The sequence below is a fragment of the Sipha flava genome, unplaced genomic scaffold (genome assembly GCF_003268045.1).
Source record: "Sipha flava isolate LNK unplaced genomic scaffold, YSA_version1 38_pilon_pilon, whole genome shotgun sequence".
In the NCBI taxonomy this organism is placed as follows: domain Eukaryota; kingdom Metazoa; phylum Arthropoda; class Insecta; order Hemiptera; family Aphididae; genus Sipha; species Sipha flava.
In genome coordinates this window covers 1,323,833-1,345,660 of record NW_020273099.1, presented here as the reverse complement: position 1 = coordinate 1,345,660, position 21,828 = coordinate 1,323,833, and the positions used below count along the sequence as shown (strand labels likewise).

At 32.5% G+C, this 21,828-nt stretch overlaps 1 pseudogene; it reads right to left on the bottom strand.

Annotated features, from left to right (window-relative positions):
• Positions 1 to 750: 750 nt before the first annotated feature.
• Positions 751 to 4,431, bottom strand: LOC112688373 (annotated as a pseudogene).
• Between the last annotated feature and the right edge of the window lie 17,397 nt (positions 4,432 to 21,828).

Genomic DNA, 21,828 nt, shown 5'->3' with positions numbered 1-21,828 from the left:
CTGGGGGTTTCCGAAAATTTGTCGCGACACTGAGAATGTTGCTTATGCGATAATTTAAAATTTTATATTTTATAATATATGTTTATTCTTTTAAGTAAATTATAGTAAATAAATAGAAATAAAAAAACTTAAATTGGAAGTAAATCATGACGTTTAGTTGGGTAGGCTGCAATGACTGTTTATTAACGAGTTTTAAATTCTAATCAAAGCCAAGTTTAGACATTTTAGTAGGTTATTATGTATGTCATATAAAGAAAAAAATTAAATTTAACTGTGCTTTTTTCTTATTGGTAAACATATTATAGTTGTCCACGAATCCACGAATAATTTTTTTGTAAAACATAAAAATTAAACTAGTAACCGAAAAAATTTTAACCATTCTTCCAACCATCTTCCCAAGTATATTTAAAATAAACTATTCAAATTTAGATAATACAAGATAAAAGTCAAACCAAATTATGGGTATTCATATAAAATGTTTAATGAGTATATATAAATATGGTATATTTAACACAATAAGTAATAAAAGCTTTATAAAAAAAAAAAAAATTAGTTCATGATTTTAATCACATTTACAAAATATAAAGTAATAATTTCAATTTTTAACAATACAAATATTCAAAAAAAAAAATCATTGAGAAATATATACTTTGGTGTGCTAAATGTATACAAACAGAATATCAATAATTTAAGTATATAAAAAAAAATCAGTAATAAAAAAAAAAACAAAAATTATAACAATTACAATGGTTAATTTTGTTGCAAATAAGAGGAAACAGTTTTTTTCACTTCGTTGATAATAAGTAAACAATTTACAACAATAATGTCTTTATAAATAGATTCATCTAAAACATAAATTTTTTATTTGAATTAGCAAATTTTAAATAATTACATTTCAATAACCCAATACCTATTATGAAAAAAAAAAAATTATAACTTACACATAAGTTTGTCAATTGGAATGAAGGAAAGTAAGGATTTTCCCTGCTTTTCGACAATTTCTGTAATATTTAGATTTTTAATATGTGCTTTTACATCATACAACATAGATATTAAATCATCTATACATTTGTCATTCATTTTTGAACAAAATATAAAAGCATGACCCATTTCATCAGGTTTGAATACACCAGACTAAAACAAAATGTTATATTATATACAATATTGATCAATATATGTATATATCAATATAATATATACATTAACATATTGAAAATATAACCATATAATTTATAATTCACTAACTAACCATATATATATATATATATATATATATATGGCAATAAAAAAATGTAATAATCATAGTTATAAAATATAAAATAATTAATTTTAATTACCTTAAGAAAAATATTAACAAGCGCATAAAAAATACCAACGTTAACTTGAGAAAGCAACGGATAACCAATTAATAAAAAACTGTCAGAAGCCTCAAGTTTTTTCAATGATTCTAATATTGAATTCAGAGAATCTAATTGTTTTCTGCTATTGTTTATACAATCATTGGTATAAATTGATGTTACATCACAAACAATCAATCGACCATGGACTGTTTGTTTTGGAATTTTAAGCCGAAAATATCTGTAATACATCAGAGAAATAAAATTAAAAATTGAATTATACAAAAATTTAAAAATTAAAAACTTACTCTTTACGCTTAATAGGGTTTTCTCTAGGCATAGTAAATGATGACCTTGCTCGATTGCTATAACCAATAAGTTCATTTGCACAAAATTTTGAGTTACGAATGATAGAGACAGGTTTACCCATTTGCATAGTCAAATTAGATAAGTCAATTTTGGCATCCTATATCAAAAACAAAACAAAAAATGAAATAACAAATTTACATTTAGTATTATGTATTATCAAATTATTTTCATAATTCTACTCACCTCTTTGGTAAACCATATAACTTCTTTATCATATTTCCATGAAAATTGATTGAAACTATTCACTTGATCTTGAAGTAATTTAGCTTCAGCTGAATCTTGGCATTCTATTTTACGCAGTTTTTCAGTAAATGAATAATCCATTATTGCCTTTGTTGTTGAAACTTTTGGTAGATCAAACTGAATGGCCTGTTCAATAATAAATAGTTTGGTGTTAATGATAATACATAATTTTTATTTTTATTCAACATTTAATTTAAATAAATAATTTATTTATTTAGAAATTACGCTCCAATTAAGTAATGTACAAGAGTTTGTAGGCAAATGGGTATAAAATTAATGGCAGAATACATAAATAAAAAAAATTATAAATCATACTTGAAGTTTATTTAAGCCAATAATTTTCTGAGTATTGTTAATTGGTTTTATTTGAAATTTATCGATATATGTTTTAGCGACACAATATTGTAATTCTGTTAATGATTTAATATCATTTGTAGTTTTTTGCAAAAAAACGTTTTATATTATTCTCAATAACTTGAATTTGTAGTTCACTAAAATACTTTGAACATTTATATAAGGATAGAAGAAAATCTTTAGGCAACTCTTCCAATGGAAACAAACAGTTATCAGACAAGGCTAAAATTATAATATATAATTGTTATAGATTATTATAATATAATATTTAATAAAACTTACCACGATAAGAAGCCGAGAAAAACTTATGTAACAAAGGTTCTACGTATTCTAATCCCTTAAAACCTCGACAGACAACATATATCTCAGAATTCCCTTGTTTACTTGTTACTGGTTTTTTTATTTGTACCGAATCAAAAGCACAACATAATAAATACATTCGACATAACGTATTACACTCAAACATAGTAAACATTTTCAAAATAAATGTACCTCCTGTAATAATAATTTAAATAAGTAAAAATTGAATTATTTTATTTATAATATTTTTATAAAAACCGTAAGATTAAATCCAATAAAAAGTTTTAATAATACCTTTTTCAAGTATCATTAAGGCAACCATTGTTTCTACCATCTGCAAACGTGTGACTATATTTTCCTGATCATCCGGATTATCTTGACAATCCATACTGCCATCAGCTGTTACCTGAATTTTAAATATATTACATTATAATTAAAAAATTAACTATTAAAACTAATGAATAATTTTTTTTCTTACCAAACTTGCTTTTTTGCCAAAACGAATTTTGACATGAGCGCAAAGATCCTTATAGAAGTATTTTTGGAAAATATCTCCTGTTTGATCTTGACCAAAAAACCAATGGCTTATTGTATGCAATATGAATCTATCATCATTAATCATATCAGGTTCACCGTTTCCTTCATGATATGGATTTAATGAAACACCAACCCAATCCCACTTAAAAAAAAATAAATAAAAACAGTCAGCCAATGAAAACATTTCAAAAAAAATTAAATAAGATTACTTACTTCGACATTTATATCTCTGCTATGAATAAAATGGTTTAAAGCAGAAATAAATGCTCCTGGAGCTTCACATAAGTGAACACTATATAGTTTACCATCATCAATACTGTGTTGAGGTATTACATCATTATCATTCAGTATCTCATAAAATTTTAACCAAGCTGTAGTCAATAGTTCAGGACGCCCAGCTCCTTTAACTTTATAAAGAACTTTATCAGCTGGATTCATTTGTTTGGTATTTTTGTGCCATTCAGCCAAGTTAAAATCATCAAGTTTATCTTTGACAATATTTAACGATTTTTTTAACATGACAAAATCTGGTAACTAAAGAAAAAATAATAATTAAATACTTAAATATATTTCTATTTAACAAGTGTTTAATTAGAAAAGGGATATATATTTTTTTTTAATTATTTAGTTAATGTATACATTTACTAATTATTCTTAATGAGTCACTAAGACAAAAATGGTCAGTATTCAAGGAGAGTTTATTTTTATATGTTCGCTAACACTCTTTTAATGTATTTTAAAGTTTAGCACTAGTTACGTTAAACAAATAATAAAATGAAATGAAGTAAGATACACTTTTAAAAATCTAATAGTATTGCAGATAGCTATTAAATTGGATAATCGTTAATGTTTCAAAATATGATAGTTCCAGTGGGAGTTTAATTCATATAGATAATTAATATTTAATGGTTAAATAAACATAAGTATGTATTTTAAATCATAAACACTATAGTATCTGCAAATGCAGTTTCAAACAGAGTTTGGACGCAAGAATGAGGTTTGATAAGTTTAGATTAGTTATATTCTATATCTAAAAATGTGAGGGTAATTTAATTCTAAATATGAGTATTATTACTGATACGTGTTTATTTACCTCCCATTTGCTATGACTTAGCATGGTTTTTAGTTCAGGTAGCACCCACTTGTTGGACATGGGCATTGTAAACTGTTTTGAAAACAGTTGATTCACAACATTATCGTTTTTACTGTTGTATTGTCTCATGTCTTTAATCTTGTCATATTTTGAGTTCCCATTGGTGGTATTGTTAAATTTGTCTTCATATTTAGCCATTTTAATCAAATAGATCTTATTTCTTGCTATACAAAGTTTGTAGAGCTAACAAAGTTATGTATTATGTGTATTCACCTGCGGGATATTCAAAACTGTTACAAGTTGTTGAATTTACAATTCAACAGGTGTTTTTAGTAGGAGATTCGTGATAATTGGCGTGTTATAATTTTTGTTAAAAAAATATGTCAAATTCCAACAAAGTAATGCATCACATAGACGAATATCACTTCAAATATATTTCAATTATCTATTACTAATGGATTTTCCACTGATTTATCAATCATAATAACTTATTGATTTATGTTTATTATCCAAGGGTGGACAAGTTAATGTTTTAACTCATTTAAGTTAATTAAGTTCATGTTCAATTAAGTTTAAAATTAAGTTAAAAAAAATATCGTTAACTTAACTTCAATTAATAAGTTCAGTTAATTACAAAAACAATTATTTACATTAAGCGAAGATAAAAGTGAGATATATACCTATATATATATATACATTAATAAATTACAACAGACATTATTTAACATTAACGATAATGAAAATGCAGGAAAATCTTATTAGATTCTTATTAGAGAATTAGAATAAACAAATATACATTTCTTTTTTGGAATTGTTTTTTAGCACTCAAAAAACAAAAAAAAAACACTTAAACTTATGTATAGTTCTTTTTAATTTATTTTTTATACAAATCACATATGATAAATATAATTTAAAAAAGTATTTTTTTTAATATTCAATAACAGTATGAAAACTAAAAATAATTACTGCAGCTAAGTGTAACTATAAAATTATACAGACAATAAATATATACACAAGATACAAAACATTAAATTAAATATTTAATATTATTTAACTTTATTAAAATCTAAACAAATAAAACAATACAATGGACAAGTTCATCAAAATACCTATTGAATCTCAATAAAAGAGTCATCTCAAAATGTTGATCAGCTATTAAATTTCTTCTTTTATTCAATAATATTTAATAATATAAGATAATAGAATACATTTATTATTAAAATTATTCTATAATCAATGATAATTTATAATAATACATTATTATTATTATTTTCATTAAATATATTATTATTATTTTATTTTTATTATTATTATTATTATTATTATTATTATTATTATTATTATTATTATCATTTTGATAATTGAAGAAATTAATAAGAATAATAGGGGTCTATGGAAAATGTAAACGTAAGATAGGGAAGAGGGGAGTATACACTGTCTAGCGTAGGTTGTAATGAGGGGGGGGGGGTAAAAATGTTTACAAATGTGCTAATGTAATACTTGAATGTTTTTAATAATAGAAGCGATTGAAAAATATTGTATATATCTATGTATACGTCCAATTATTCCTTTAGGAATCAGGTTTATATAATTTAAGTATATTTTTAAAGTACTACAAAAAAAAAAAATATCTTTTTATTACTTGACTTTAAGTATTACAATTTCTTATACATTTTTATTTTTTTACTATTTCATTGTATGAACCTGAAAAAATTAGAAACAGGTTACATTTTCTCACCTGATAGTCTATCTGCTCAATACGAGTATTCATTGACTATTTTCAATGACTGCCAACTTTGTTATTTAAGTCAACAGACTGATCATTGTCTTGCAATATTGTATAAATAGACAATTGACAAGTAACAATGCTTAAACTTTAAACTTTAAGTTTAAATGAAACTATTAAAGTCCTCGGAAGGTGTAAGAAAAAATCATATGTACCTGCATACAATTTCGTTGTGAGTGTGATTAATATCTCGTAAGATATATTGTTAGTTAAAAACTAAATTTTAAATCGCCATAGCAACGCGTTATTGTCGATAGCCAATAATCAGTAATGTGTGAATTATTTTTATTTTTTAAACGATTAGTAGTCTTAAATGAACCGATTGCAAAACTAAAATATAATTTTTAATACAATTAAGTAAAACACTATAAGAGTCGATGCCAAATACTAACAAGAAAATAAAATAATGAGAATATCATGTCAGTACTTAAAATATCGTATAACACTTGCTTGGCAGATTATGTAAACATAATTTGCTACAAATTGTCTTTATAAAAATATATTATTAGCTCAGGAATTTGCAATCGAAATGAGAAGATGTTGTAATTAATAATAAATTTAACGGATTGTGCTTATAAAGCTAAAAATATTACAGGGAAGTTTTAGGAGTTAGGTCCTACAAATAATATTTAACTCATTACCATATATAGGAATTAAAGTTTTTAAAGTTATAGAAATTTAATAGATTTAATAAATTTAATTTAAATGTAATAGTAAGTTGTAAAAAAAATATAATTGTTTTGGAGATATCTCCTAACATTATCATGTTGAAAACAAGACTGATTCGGCTCATATCATATATGTTACAAAAGTTTAAAATGTGGTTGAAATAGAGTAATGTTTTTTTTTTTTATTATTATTATTATTAAAATAGGTCTCGAAAATGTATTATTAGTTAATAATATATTTCTACTATTTATATAAACACGCTTTAATTATAATGTAATAATAATGATAATCTTTTTTACGAGATAACAACTACAAATAAATATAAATTTTAAAATTTAATTATTTTAACCTATTTTTTTAAACAGGGACGTATTTGTAAGGGGGGCAAAGGTGCCCGGCCCCCCTCCGAAATTAAAAACACCATTGTTAGAGGTTATTATTTTTAACATAGATATGTTTTAATGCTGGAGGTTTCCGAAAATTTGTCGCGACACTGAGAATGTTGCTTATGCGATAATTTAAAATTTTATACATATGAAATATGTTTATTCTTTTAAAAAAATATGTGGTTAATTTTGAGTGGCTCTAATAAAAAAATTGTTTATTAGAATGTAGTTTTATACTGTTGAAAAATTATAAATCATTAAAAAAATTGAGTATCTTATTTCTCTGATAGTGTAAAGACAGTCGAGAAGTCTTGTAGTGTTAAAGTAATTTTTGTCGTAATAGTGAGCTTCGTCCTTCCCCTCCCCCAAAAATCAAATACAAAATCGACCCCCTCCGAAATAAAAACCTATATATGGCACTGGTATAGACGTTCACGTGTAATCATGTCGAGAACGTATAAATATACATGTATATATATATATATATATATATATGCGCGCGTACATATTATTATTCGAGTAATACAATATACACACATATATATATATATATATTATGTTAGGTATGAATTTGATACGAGGATAAGTCTTTTTCGCAGATAAAAGCGCGTATAACGAAGCCCTCGGCCTCCTAATACTTCCGGTTTTCAGATTCTTCTTTCGGATTTAACGTTCGTTGTCCACGATACTTCATACACAAACGTGCGAGTATAATATAAGCACTGCGAGGCGCCCGTACTCGTACTACAACGCTTAGTCGCGGCGGCGATCGATCAAAATCCTTTATGCCGTACCGGGCGGGATCCTTACAGCTCGGGCTTCATCACCGTCCACGGTGTACAATGGCAATAATAATATTCTGCGTACACGCGAGCATTGCGCGGCGCAACGATGACGGATGATCAAACGATGATGCGTCGGAATAATAATACGCGCGTCGTCCATATTTATTACGAGCCAAGTCGTACGGACCGAACGGTACACGGGACCATGGTCGCGGTCGGCTCTCCAACAACCGTTTACAACGTGTCCCGTTATCGTTTCGGCGGTATCCGCTTATACGGTTATGGATTTATGTATTTTCATTATCGTTCCCTTCTCTTTCTTCTCCTTTCCGCTCGGTTTTTTTTTCTTTTTTCTTTTGCTTTTAATTACACCCGTACACCGGCCGGTTGATCGGACACGGACATCGGACCCCGGTCTGCTCGCGCGCAATGGCCAATACGCGTCCCCGTGACCCGAAAACAATGCGCACGACCGTCGCCCGTAGGCGTGACTGTTCCGTTTGCGCGCGTCCGTCGCACGGGAAAAAACGTACGCGCCGCGTGTAATGAATCCGCTACGTTAACGGCAGTATCGAACGTCGTTTTCGATCCGTCACAAATCGGAAACAAAACGACGCGTCCGCAGGACGTAACAGGTCGTTCGATAGCGACGACGACGTTGAGGGATCGGATAAAAAAAAAAAATCTCCACCGCCGGACGGACAAGCGAATCGTCGAACTCTAACGGTGTTCGTGTGCACGTGCACGGCTGCGAACGCTATCGCGAATAACGCTTGCGACGCCGGGGCAACAACGAAATCGTACGAAATAAACGCACTCCGGATGCCCTTGACCATTCCTGCAAAGCCGTCCGGCTGGATCGATTCGAAAACATCTGCACGTTTTTCAAATCGAATCGACGCACCGTACATGCGGTGTACATCATCCGAACGGCATATAAACAATAAACGTTGTCAACCGCAATTTATTACATCGTTTACCGTCCGGTCAATAATAATTAAACTTTAATTAAATAAGTTCGTGCGTAATAAATTCAGCCGGGCATTATTTTCAATAACGAATCCACCCAATGCTCTGTTACGTTTAATATGTAATATATAATATTCAATTAGGACGCGATCGCGTGATTATTGTACTGTATGGGTATAGTTGACGGTTGAAACGTCATATTGAATAGATCTACAGGCAAACGGTGGTGACTTTGTTTCGAATTTGGTCAAACGAACTGTTTGCGCCGACGGCAGAAACCATTAATTTTGTAACGCATAGCATTTAAAAACGTAGTTATAACACCTGTAACCTAAACAAGACGAACAAAAAATAATACACTGAAAACGGAGTCTTCCAGTATTGGGCTGCACTAGAATCAGTATTAATATTTATTATCGCGTCCCGCAGAAAATCACGTAATCAATCGGTAACACGTCGTTGTGATCCGCCGACAGTGTTCCGTATTATCTACATCCAGTGGCGTACATACAGGTGGGGAGGGGTTCCGGGTTCAAACCCTCCCCAGGGCGAAAAATAAAAAGAAAACGGTTTTATCATTGATGACGTGTAATATATTCGTAGTTTCTTTATTACGCTTTGAAATCAAAATACACAACTATACAAATATTATGATAATTAAATAATTATATTGATAGGTGTTTGAAAACTTTTGTTAACTATGCTGTTTTTGTATTCCAATAGCCATTAATTTACTGTAATGTAAAAGTAAACTGTAAATTGGTAAAAAAGTTGTGTAAAATAATATCTATTTATAGCAGTTATTTATCTTATTTATCTGTGCAACGAAAAAAAAAAAAGATAACGATTATTTTTGATAACTCCCCCCCCCCCCTTACATTGAAAAATTGAATGTACGCCACTGTCTACATCCAATTCCGTTCTACAGCAGTCGAGTCTGTCGAACGATAACGTACATCGATTATATTTTGTTCTGCAGATGAATTCCGTACGAAACCGAAAATGCGCAGCGGTGACAAATTTTCGGGCACAGCAACGTGTACGCGATGCGCTGAATTACGTTTTTATTCGGAGCGCTAGGGGTGATGAATATTTATGAAAAATTGGTACAGTGTATTTCACTGAGGTTTCACAAGTGAAATTAATTTCACGCGGAACACCGGAGCTTTTTGTGCTTTTTTTTTTTTTTTGTTACTCCTCTGTTAACAACACAATCGTAATAAAGAGAATATATTCGTGGGTGACTTTTTTCCTTTTTTTATATACGAGATAATTATAATTACAGCGTGGTCACTATTTTAATTTGAATTTTTTGTACTTTTCCGGACGCTTTTTCATTTTTTTTTTCCTTTTTTTTTAATATCACCCACTAACCATGTAGAGAGGTAAAAATTGTTGTTATAATGGTTGTTTATTTTCGTTTTCAATAAAGCGTGGACCCGCCTAAAGTAATATTATTAACGACCACGATCCGGACTGGCAGACGAGTGGAGAACAGCAAATTTACATTTAAGTGAACGTTAAATTAATATATCTAATAGTTTATTATTTTTATTATTATTATTATTATGAGTAGTACAGCATTGACCTATAAATGTCAACTGCGGAGAATAATATTATTCTATTGGCAACTGCAATAACATATAATGACTGTCTAAACAACATATACATTTAATTAGCAGCTTAATGAACAATAATAATAATAAATTCATATAAATTATTCATAAGTTTATTTATTCCTTGGTGGATTCGATTGAGTGCATTGGAAATGTTGGTAAAAAAACAGTTCTATAATCGATAAAACGGTAAATCTGGATAAAATACACGTAAATAAAATTGTCCGTATTCGTCCATTCCGGACGGATTATTAAAAACCGTGCAACATATTGTTATCAAGTAAATATTCATACACAAAATTAGATCTAACATTAGAGCTGCATTCGAAAAATAACAAGAAAAAATGTATGCGCCTGATTCATATGGGCGATTGTAAATTCCGCTAATTTATAAGTAGTTGATTTTAGGGTTGGATTTATATAACATGTAAATTCCACCGGTACGTTTTATTAATCTGTAATAATATTAACATTATAATGTAAGATTATTTATTTATTTATTTTATATATATGTATTGATATTAAAAAATAAATCTATTAAAAATATTATATTACTATAGTTGTATCTTTTTTTACATTTATTTACAAATGTTTGTAATAATCAATAATTACTATTTAGGTTAGCCAAAAAATAAGTATATTATTATGTATGATTTAAAATGAATTAAAGAAAAAAAATAACTATTGATTCTAGTCTTGAGTAGCTAGTCAAAATAAAACGACTTAAATAATAGTTACAATTGAGTTTTGTCGTGAATTTTGTCGTGCAGCTTTGACGAATCGCATCATAGTAATATTGTATTCCTTGAATGACAAAATTATGGTGTTTCAATATTTTTGGCAATGCTATTTAATTTAATATAAATGTACGTTTGGATTTCTAATAGAGCTTTTGAAAAGTGGAATATATTTGGATGTGTGTTATTAAAGGATTAAAGCTAGATGTGAATGGATTTTGCCATCGGTGAAATTTTCAATCGATAAAGCATAGTAAAAAGTGGAATATACATTTTTTTCAGGTAAAAAAAAATTAACCTGTGGAATTTACATTTTTTTTTTCAAGTGAAAAAATTTGCCGGTGGAATTAACATTTTTTTTTCTAGTAAAAAAATGTACCGATGGAATTTATACAAAAAAGGTGGGAAAGGTTGCAATCGGTGGAGTTTCATGCGCCCATTAACGTTGACCCTAACTTCTAATCGGTACAGTTTTAAATTTAATTACATTAACAATAAAATGTATTGAAAATATGATATATATATATTCGAATATACTCATACACGTTATCATTTTACGCGCGTATAGACTTCGACATGGAATAAATGTTTGGGAACGTTATCAGAAAATATAAGTTCTCCGTGAAAACTTTCCTACGGTATGTCATTACTTCGAACGGATTTATTTAACGCGTTTGTATTATTGATAAAAATAATTGTGTGCCTGAAAAACTATATCATAATGCGAATAACGAGATCATTTTACACGCATCTTCTGATTTAAAATTAAAATGTCGCGCGCATTAAAAGCATAAAACATACATTTTAAATAAGACGCTATCGAGTTACACATTTTTTTAAACGATGAAAGAAAACGTTCGATTTTATTGCCAGCATTATACGACACGTAACTCGAGGGACGGGTACTTACTTTTTATTAGTGAAATAATAGAACGCGCGTGTAGGTATAGTTGTTAGTAATGGTCCACGGATCGCAGCCGTAAAAAATTAAATTAAATAAATTTTGTAAAACGGACGAATAGCAGTTTAATCTCATAAATATATACACAGCAGTACTAATTTCGGACTGCGTTTTGTTCTTGGGATAAGTGTTATGTTCAATTTTGACCATACAGTATTGGAAACTGGATCAGAACAAATGCCGTTAAAACTGGAAGTGTACTCTAAAGCTTTAGCTACGTTCTTGGCAATCACATTTTATTCGTTTCGCACAAATGGGAGAAAACGCTCTTGGATTTCCGGAAAAGGCATTTTAAAATTACCCATTTGCAGCCGTGCCGGCGCTATCTCCACCAGACAATAATATTATATTTTAAACACCTTTGCGTTTCCGAGCCGAGTGCATAATATATATTACACGGAATACGGTTTTCATTTTATTTTTTTCTCGCGTACTCATTTCGTTACATTCGCGTTCGCGGCGGTTGTCGTTTCGATACGAAAAACATCGACGCACAGTTGCGACATCAGTCGAAACATTCCGTCGCTAATCGACTCTAAACCTAAACACGAGGGTCCTTCGATCGGTTTTGCGGAGACGATCGGATGAAAACGGTTGAGTTGCGAGGCGTGCTGCTTTACGTCTACTAACGTAGACGTAGCGCATTCGGGGGACGTGAAACGGAAACGGAACGAAAACCCGGACGATCGCCGTACTGCTATAGCCCTATAGGGCCAGATTATGGTCATAATATAAGAGGACTATAAATTTTGATGAGGACTTTTAACAAAAAAAAAAAAACGATTTTTTTTTTCCGATTTAGTTATTTGTAATAAATATCAATTAAAATAAGTTAACTTTATTTATATGTTGTTAAAAATCATAATGACATTTTATTTTATTTTTTAACATGTTTATTAGACACCATTTTATGTGAAAAATAAATTGATCGCTTGTTTTGGGCCCTTTCAACTCGAGACCCGGGGCTATAGTCACCCCAAGCCATCCACCCTCGATCCAGCCTTGCATGCTGCGCCGACCGCACAAAACGTCGCGCACCCGTGTCCGTACGGATCGGTCGGGTACTCATTCCGCGAGCGTGTTCGCGCTGCAGGATATCGCGGCGTCGGCGTCGAAGAGAACAACTATTGTTCGGTTGGGCTATTCGATTATTCCGCCTATTGTTTCCGGACCTAACATTTACACCTAACCCTTTCGTCGCCAAACACTTCGCCCGGGCGAATCCGTAACGCTATCAGAGGCCGTCACGTCGACGTGTCTGCACGTGTAGTCGCGTGCAGCGCGAGAGTACCGCCGGATCGATGCATCACAAAAACATTGAATTCATTCAACGAAACATTCCGTCGAGTCCACTCGCGCACTGCGTCTTCTCGTCATCACTGAGCTCCTCGACCGTGGCACTGTGAAAACGACTTACTAATGTTTTATACTGTATGCACATCAGTAGACCATTTGCCTGTTTTCCGTTAATAAACGTACAAACGTATAAAGAGCATTTCGTGACGCAACAACACAAATCTCAGAAATCAAAAATCACTGGTCGCATAGTTCGGGGTTCTCTATTTTGGTGTTTTTTAGCGCTTCGAGTAAGCTTAGGCTTACGATATTATCACGAGTAAAATCGGTAAATGTGCCGTGGTCAAAAATATGCACGCATGACTTGACAGACGTTTGTTTCGATTGCAATCGATGGAATATTTTATTTCACTTTCAGTTTCTGTTCGATTCAAAACTACAATTCAACACAAACCTACACATCAACTCGACTGCAGTACACAATGATTTGCAAAAATAATCCCGACCTCAGCGCACCGTATCGCGTTGCGTAACGAAACGAAACGCGATCGCTTATGCACGTGCGACACACAGCTCTCGGTCTTACGTCCGTTGGGTTCGAACTGAGTACGTCCAAGGGCGCCCAAAGATGATAATTCAGCATTAATTTGTATTAATTATCAAACACTTTTATACCGATTAAACACTTTTATTATCACATAATATAAATACATAAACACAAATTGCAATTTTATTTTATTTTTCCCAAATTCGTCAACAACTTTTTCAGCTAAATGAAGTTTTTCGATTTTTTTTTCTGTGTAAACTGAACTCACGTAATCCGGACAAACGATTCTCACACATTGTTGAACGTAACCAGCTATAAATATTAAAAAACCTTGGTACCGATTACGTTTTTTAGGATTTCGCGATATTTAATATGGATATAATTATTTTAAATAGCTGGAAAGCAAGGGGGGAGTTGTTCCCCCTGCCCCTCCTTGCGGGCGCCCTTGAGTACGTCCACGACGATAAACGGAATCGCGTACATTTCAACGTTCGACGAATGCTGTAGAGCTGGTGTATGGTTATCGCGATCTACGATCGAAGTTGTCCGATCACGAGACGTATTACGTTAACACAGAACGATATGTGTGCGTGTTGTTATTATATGGTAGCGGTGTCGCGCGCGCGCAATACATAAATCCGTTTGATCGGCATGCGCACACATGGGATAAAAGTTTCCGACGGACAAGCGACCGATGGAAATCTCGAAAAAAAAAAATAATAATAACAATAATATAATAACAACCGGTAGGGCTATTTACATTCCACGCGGCGGCGGCGGCGGCGGCAACGGTGACCGTAGCGTGTACCAAACGGAATAATGGTCGGGTAGAAAATGTAAGAAGAACGACGAAAAGGAAAAGAAGAACAAAAAAATTTTGCTATGCGTTAATAAGTGCCGCCCGGACTGAATGCATTCCGGTGCGACGGCGGTGGCGGAATGTTTTGCGTACGAAACCGTATACGCGGTAAACGTATACCTACGAACGCGTACACGTATAGTATACGTATTAAAATACGCATTACGCGTACACACATGCACGCAAATATGCGCAACAATCGACGGGAACAGTAGAAAGGGCATATACCGCGCACTCGATTCCAAAATTTTTTATTCTCCCCCCCCCACCACCGGTTACGCATTGACGTCGACTACCGGTCGGGTAATTATATTAATTAACCGTCCCCGTTCTATGTAATTACAATACGTATGTGTGTGTTTTTTTTTTTTTTTTTTTGAACTTCCACTCTCCGCACCCGTTTTTCCCTTCTTGTTCTTCGTGGTCTTTGTTTTTTTATCGGACGATTAAAAAATACGCGTATACTTACCGTACTCACGCGCACGCGCACGCGCTCGACCGCGAAGTATCCCCGCGCTGCGGTCACCGTATTTATATACCGGCAAGGGAAAGGTGGTCCCATCGCGCCCCCCGGGTCCGAACTCCGCGTACGGTCGCACGTCTCACGGTACATGTACACGTATAATGCCCGAAACTTAGTTTCGCCCGCTATAATTACGATCCATTAGGCCGCCAAGCTGCATTATAATGTTATTCGGAACAACATCACCCGAGTGTCGGCCGAGTGAGCAGTGCGCACACAACGCGCACTTAATACATAAAATATACATGTAAACGAGCGTATACGTATACGTATATACACACGTGTACATAAATAGTTTGCGTACACACAAACGCCCGAGGGGCTCTTTCCCGTGTCGCCATTACAGCCGTCGTCCCTCCGCCGCGGCCGACCGAAGTTTTCGATCGGACTGTGTTACGTACCAATAGGCCGTGCGACGACCGCGCTGAAGGGACCCCCGGAGGTCCCGGTGTACGATCTACGTAACATTACAGGTGTACTCCGCGCGCGCGCCGTCGAGTAGAACGGACCGACAGAAATGGATATCGTATAACCCGTATCGTATTGTGCTATCGGAATGAAAGCGTTCCGGCGAATTCCCGTCAAATCGATTCCGCCCGATCACCGTTGGCGTACCGCGATGGGTTCTCGCCGACGAATCGAAATCGAAAAATATCCCGAAAAAAAATTGATATCCCGTAGCTGCACACTAATAGGGGATGACCTAAGAACGTATTAGCGTTAGGGTACCGACCGTTCAACTCGATCGATTTTCGTTCGCCCGATTTTTCCTGCGATCGCAATCGTTCGAGTTATTTTCCAGTCTTTAAACCTTTTACTCTTTCGCCGGTAGCGGCACACACGTGACAACGTTAAAACCGACACAAATCAACGGTCGGACGAGGTGCAACGACTTGTCGCGACGAACCTCGTACCGCACCTCGGAGTGATGCGACACCGAGCGATACGCTAAACAACAGCACTTCAGTCAGGGGCGTATTTTAGGGGGGGCGTAAGGGTCGACCGCTCCGCTGAATCCGTATTTAAGGAATCGATTATATTTGAGGTACAAGTTTTGATTTTTTTTTAATGGGGATAATTTTATAACGAAATCGAAATACGCGTGGCTGTGAATACTGCTGAATTGGGCTTTTTGTCGGATCCTTAGTGAAAAATCAAATAAAACACAAACGTAACTTTCAAAACTATCAAGGATTCATCGGATTCGAATATCACCAAAAATGTTACTTGTACATTTTGAGCCCGAATCGATGAAAGAATTCGAGTCGCCACCACCTAGAAGTAAAAGCAAATACGCCCCTGACTGCAGTGTTACGCGAGCGACAGCTGCGACGCCCGCACGTGACCCGGAGAACTAGGCGATTTGGGCCGTAAGAAAAATAAGCAACCGGCGCGGAGGAGGTGCCTGCGCGTACAAGTTAAACAATACGCGCATGTTTGGGCGTAAAATTTTTTTTTTTATTGCTCGCAGCCATCCATTTGGATTCGGCGGGTCCGGAAGACTGCTCCTGGAGCCGCGTGCGCACACGATATTTTTGTACAACATAAATGATACGGCGCACGAGTATATCGGATTACGCCCCGTAGTGCTGTGGGCGATAATTGCACCTTGTCAATAGCGAAAGAATAAAAATAATATAAAGATCGCGGTCATAATGTCTCCGGGGCGTCCCGGTTTTGTTTTCAACACGTCGTCGTACGATCACGCGAGCATTGTGTTGCGATGTTTACAATAATCAAATACAACGAGAGACGCGCGCGACGACCGCGACCGCGGTGACGACGTGTACTATAATTTATATATAATATATCTGCACGCGTGTACACATCGTATCGTATAATATGGTTGGTCTGCCGCGCGGTCCCCCAGGGCTGGTGTTCCGCGGAAAAGACAAAGCTGTAAAGCAGAGAATAAAGTAGACGCGTCGACTTCATTATAAAACTCCGTGTCGGTCGTCCGGATTAATTCCAACACAGAAATTTATATTGTGCCATTATAATAATATCTCCGATGCGCCGTACGGTCTCGGCGTATGCGGTAATTCGGGGCTTTAAAAACGGAACGCGAGCGGAAAAATAACGAAAAAAATATGATAACCGTCGTAAAAATGACAAGTATACAATCGTAAAATACAACAACGTTTTAATTAAAATCGAAACGTTATTAGACGCACATTTCATGTTTACGCGATAAATACGCGCGTGTCGCGATTACAACAAAAATTCAATTAAACGCAGTTTTAAACAATGATTATCAAACGTGTATGAAATATTCAACTGAGGTATAAAGTCAATACCTAATTGAAAGCTTACGGTACACTCGTAAAGATAATTTACACAATCGTTCCGTTTAAACATTATAAATTAGATCATATGTTGAATCCGTTTGCAATTATTTTTAGTTTTTACCGCTCAAATAATGTGTGATTCAATCGAAAAGGTTTTCTAGTGTAAATATAATTACAAAACCACTTCAAACCATTTTAAACGAAGCATATTGTTTGACCTTGAAGGGTGATATTAACCATATTATTTAATATATTAAACAAATATATTTTGATTGAATGTTATTCGATATTTTCTTTGAATACATTTATGTATGAACTATAAACTGACTAAATTTTTCCCAGTGTACTGTACTGAGATAATTTTTTTCTTTTAAAAAATATATCAACTATTTTTTTAATTTTAAAAGTACTACAAAACAATAGTTTATTAACCATAGTTAAGTTTGTACTCATGGTCTAATTTACAATGATAAAACTATTATCATTCGATCGTGTTTGAAATGATCAAATAATTAGTAGTTTTTAAATATTAGACACTTCCTAACTAATGATCGATTTTGTGATGGGCTACTCACGTACTGCACCGTTCAATCCATAAAAAAATATTTAATGCCATGTATTCAGTTGAAATAAGTTGATTAATCCCCCGAAACCCGAGATTTTATGATTGTAATTATGTACATGTCTAATAAAACTAGTTCAACAAAGTGGCATACGTTTCATATGAAATTTAAAAATTGTCCGTAAGTAGTTGAAATCGTTAATTGGATTAAAAACCATTATTATTTTAGTTTAACCTCTTCCAACCAGACACCCACTGCATGTACATAAAAGATTCCATTGAGAAATGTTACATATTTTGATGCACTATAATTATAAACTATAATTTTGTATCTATATCACGTGGGCAACGCAACGTTCGAGAACTACACGAATATATGAAATCCGACGTTTTACATATTACATTTGGGTACGACGTTCTGGGAATTGCTTCCAGTTCATTTTTTTTATTCTTTTTTTTTTTTTATACAAATATATTTTTCCTCGTAGTTTTGTCGCTGCGATAAGATATAAACAACAAACAAAACAAATTATAATTATCGGTGTACTTCGTTTTCGCTTCCCTTGGTTTCTAAAGAACTCTATAGTATAAGATACCTAATAAAACGTTCGAAGAAAATACATTTTATTGTTATAAAATGTACTTGAATTTATCGCGTCCAACTGTGTAGAAATTTGTTTTTCATTTTCATTAATACCAGCCCCCGCCGACCGTCACTGTCCTAAATCATTTCATTGTTTTTACAGTGAGGTTACCGTAATAATATATTATAACTGCGAGTATATCATAATTATTATTACCAGTACGGTCGGATTTGAAGGTCGTCTAGGGATTTCCTTTGAGTTGCGCATCGCGAGATAATGTCTAAGACTCATGTGCAGATAAGGAAAAGGCACATTAATCATCAATTTGAACATTAGACAAATGTTTATTAGGGAAGTTATTTGAATTGTTAATCGCAAAAATACTCGCCTGTAGGTAAAAACGCGCACATAGCGCGAATCTCGATAACCGACAAATAAGGAACTCGAAAAACTTAAATTATTAATTTAAATATAAATTAAACATAGTATATGATAATGATCAAGTGATGTACGTCTTTATGAATTCGTAAAGAAAATATGAAGCATTAGTAATTTATTCACATTAAAACATTCAAATGTTATTAATTATTCATAAAAATAATAATGGATCTAGTCTGAAGAAATGCAATACTTATAAGTTTTTATATTTCTTTAATGGATTATCATCGTGAAAATTGTTTTTCATATTTTAAGTTACACACAATTATATCTATCTCCGGCGCCACGGGCTATTTGAAACGTACACAGCGTGTACCTCATGTCATTATTTAATAATAATTATGTTATTGTAAGCGCAGCATTTAATGTTTTTAAAATGTAAAATTATTACATATGCATATTAATGTATGCACTTTAAATTAAACACAAGTAGACACCATGAGAAAATATTTTTTCTTTTAAGTTCTTGAAACTAATATTATATTATTAGTTAGTGGTTTTACGTTTATACTAGGTACATTTATTTGTACGCCATATCATGTAAAAAAAAAACTTACAATAAAGTCGATACTTATAATTTTTTAATATTAAATTTCATACTTAGAGAATTAGAAATTATAGCTGTGAATTAAAAATTACATCATTTTTAAATGAGCTCCAAATAAAATGAGAATACATTTAATAGGTATTACATATATTTTAAGTATACAATCGTAATGTTATAATTAAAATAATTTATCGATATAATTTATTTAATTTATGATATCGATATTCTAATCCTTTGGTATTGTATTTTATTTCTGTGATCATCATATTATACACAGTGGACTTCGATGAATGTTTACACGTTGGGACCAAATTCGTTAGACCACATTAAACCATATATAATTTTATGTTTTTCATATATTTTTTTCTGTTTATTATTATATCATGGTGGGCCACTGTATTAAAGTTTTGGTATATTCATTATAAATAGAATTATTGTAAAAAGCATTAACATTTTAATATAAAAATATTTACGTCGATCACCATTATTAAAAATAACCACTGTCTTTAAAAAAAAGTATTACTTCGATGATCGTTGTCGGTGAAATTCCACATTTTCTCGTTTTCCAAAAAAATTAGTTAAGAACAGACATTTTAAAAATGGTAAAATAAATAAATGAAATCTTCATTCGTGTCGACTCGACATCAGAAGAAAAATGATAATATTAAATATGAATGGATCAGTTTTTGAATAAAGATGAATAATAATTTTTTTATAAATACAATTTAAATTTTACCAATCTAAAAACATTACAAAACCACAAAATGAAACATGATTCATAAATGCATGTATTGATTTTCGTTGGAAATATATTACAGTACACTAACAGTAGTCAAACTATTATTTATAAATAATCAAGTTAAGAAATAACTCATTATAAATACTATTATTTATCATGATAAAGTATACCAATAGAATTTTCATGTGAACTCATAAAACTACATTTTTTTTTTCTATTTAATATTTTTACTACTTTTTAAACTTTCAAATTGAGAATTTCTCCTAATAATTATTTCCTACAAATTGCGTGCTGCATATTTCTAAAAAATATTTTTGAATTTGTTAATTTTCAGTAGAGGCTGGTGAGATGTGTTGCCAGTCCCCTCCCCCCTCCACCGAGGAATTTTGATTTTGGAGGGGAAGGAGTGTCGTGCAAATTTTGGGATTGGTCTTGCGAATTTATGCGAATTGAATGCTAATTATATGCATATTTTTTTTTAGCTTTTTTACTGGAGGGGGGCTAGATGTACGTACGTGAATGCCCATATGACTGGTGCCCACATTAAGTGGAATCCACTGTATTACTCGTATAATACAGTTACGTAATTATTGTAAGTGAATAAATTTTATTACTTGTTATAGATTTTAATTTTTATATAATTTTATTTTTTCTAAAAACAGTTTTTTGTTATTAAACACATTATATTTATGTTTTTATTCTCAGTAAGAGAAATCAATATATGTACATAAATCTTATTGATGGAACATTTAATTTTTAAGGAACACCGAAATATTCACAAGGGAGGAGGATTATTTTTTTTTTAACCAAAAAATATCTAAATTCTATTTTTTCCAAGTATCGAAATCGACCAGTTTTCGTTGTCGATTATTCTCTGCGTTCGCTCTATATAACATGACCCAGCTCGGACTGCAGCCAATGCCAGTTGTATGTCCCTCGAGGATCGCTTAACCGCAATATCACCAATTAAAATACTAAAGCAAATATAATTAATGAGTTTCGAAATACAAAGTATATACAAATAAATAACAATAGGAATAATCGAAATTTGAAGTCCTTTGTTGATGCATTACAAGAGATCTAATACCCGGAATGAGTAGATTTGTCGAGAGACGACCCGCAGTTCTTAACAAGTTGACTGCCCTACTGATTTCATCCAACTTGCCAAGCTTGCTATTATTATCAAATATGATTCGCAGTCTACTTATCTATGTTTTCCACCAATTTTTTTTGTACTCGCAATAATCGCTTTGTGTATCATTTAAGCTTCTTACCTACATTTGCCATGCTCATCATGAGTATA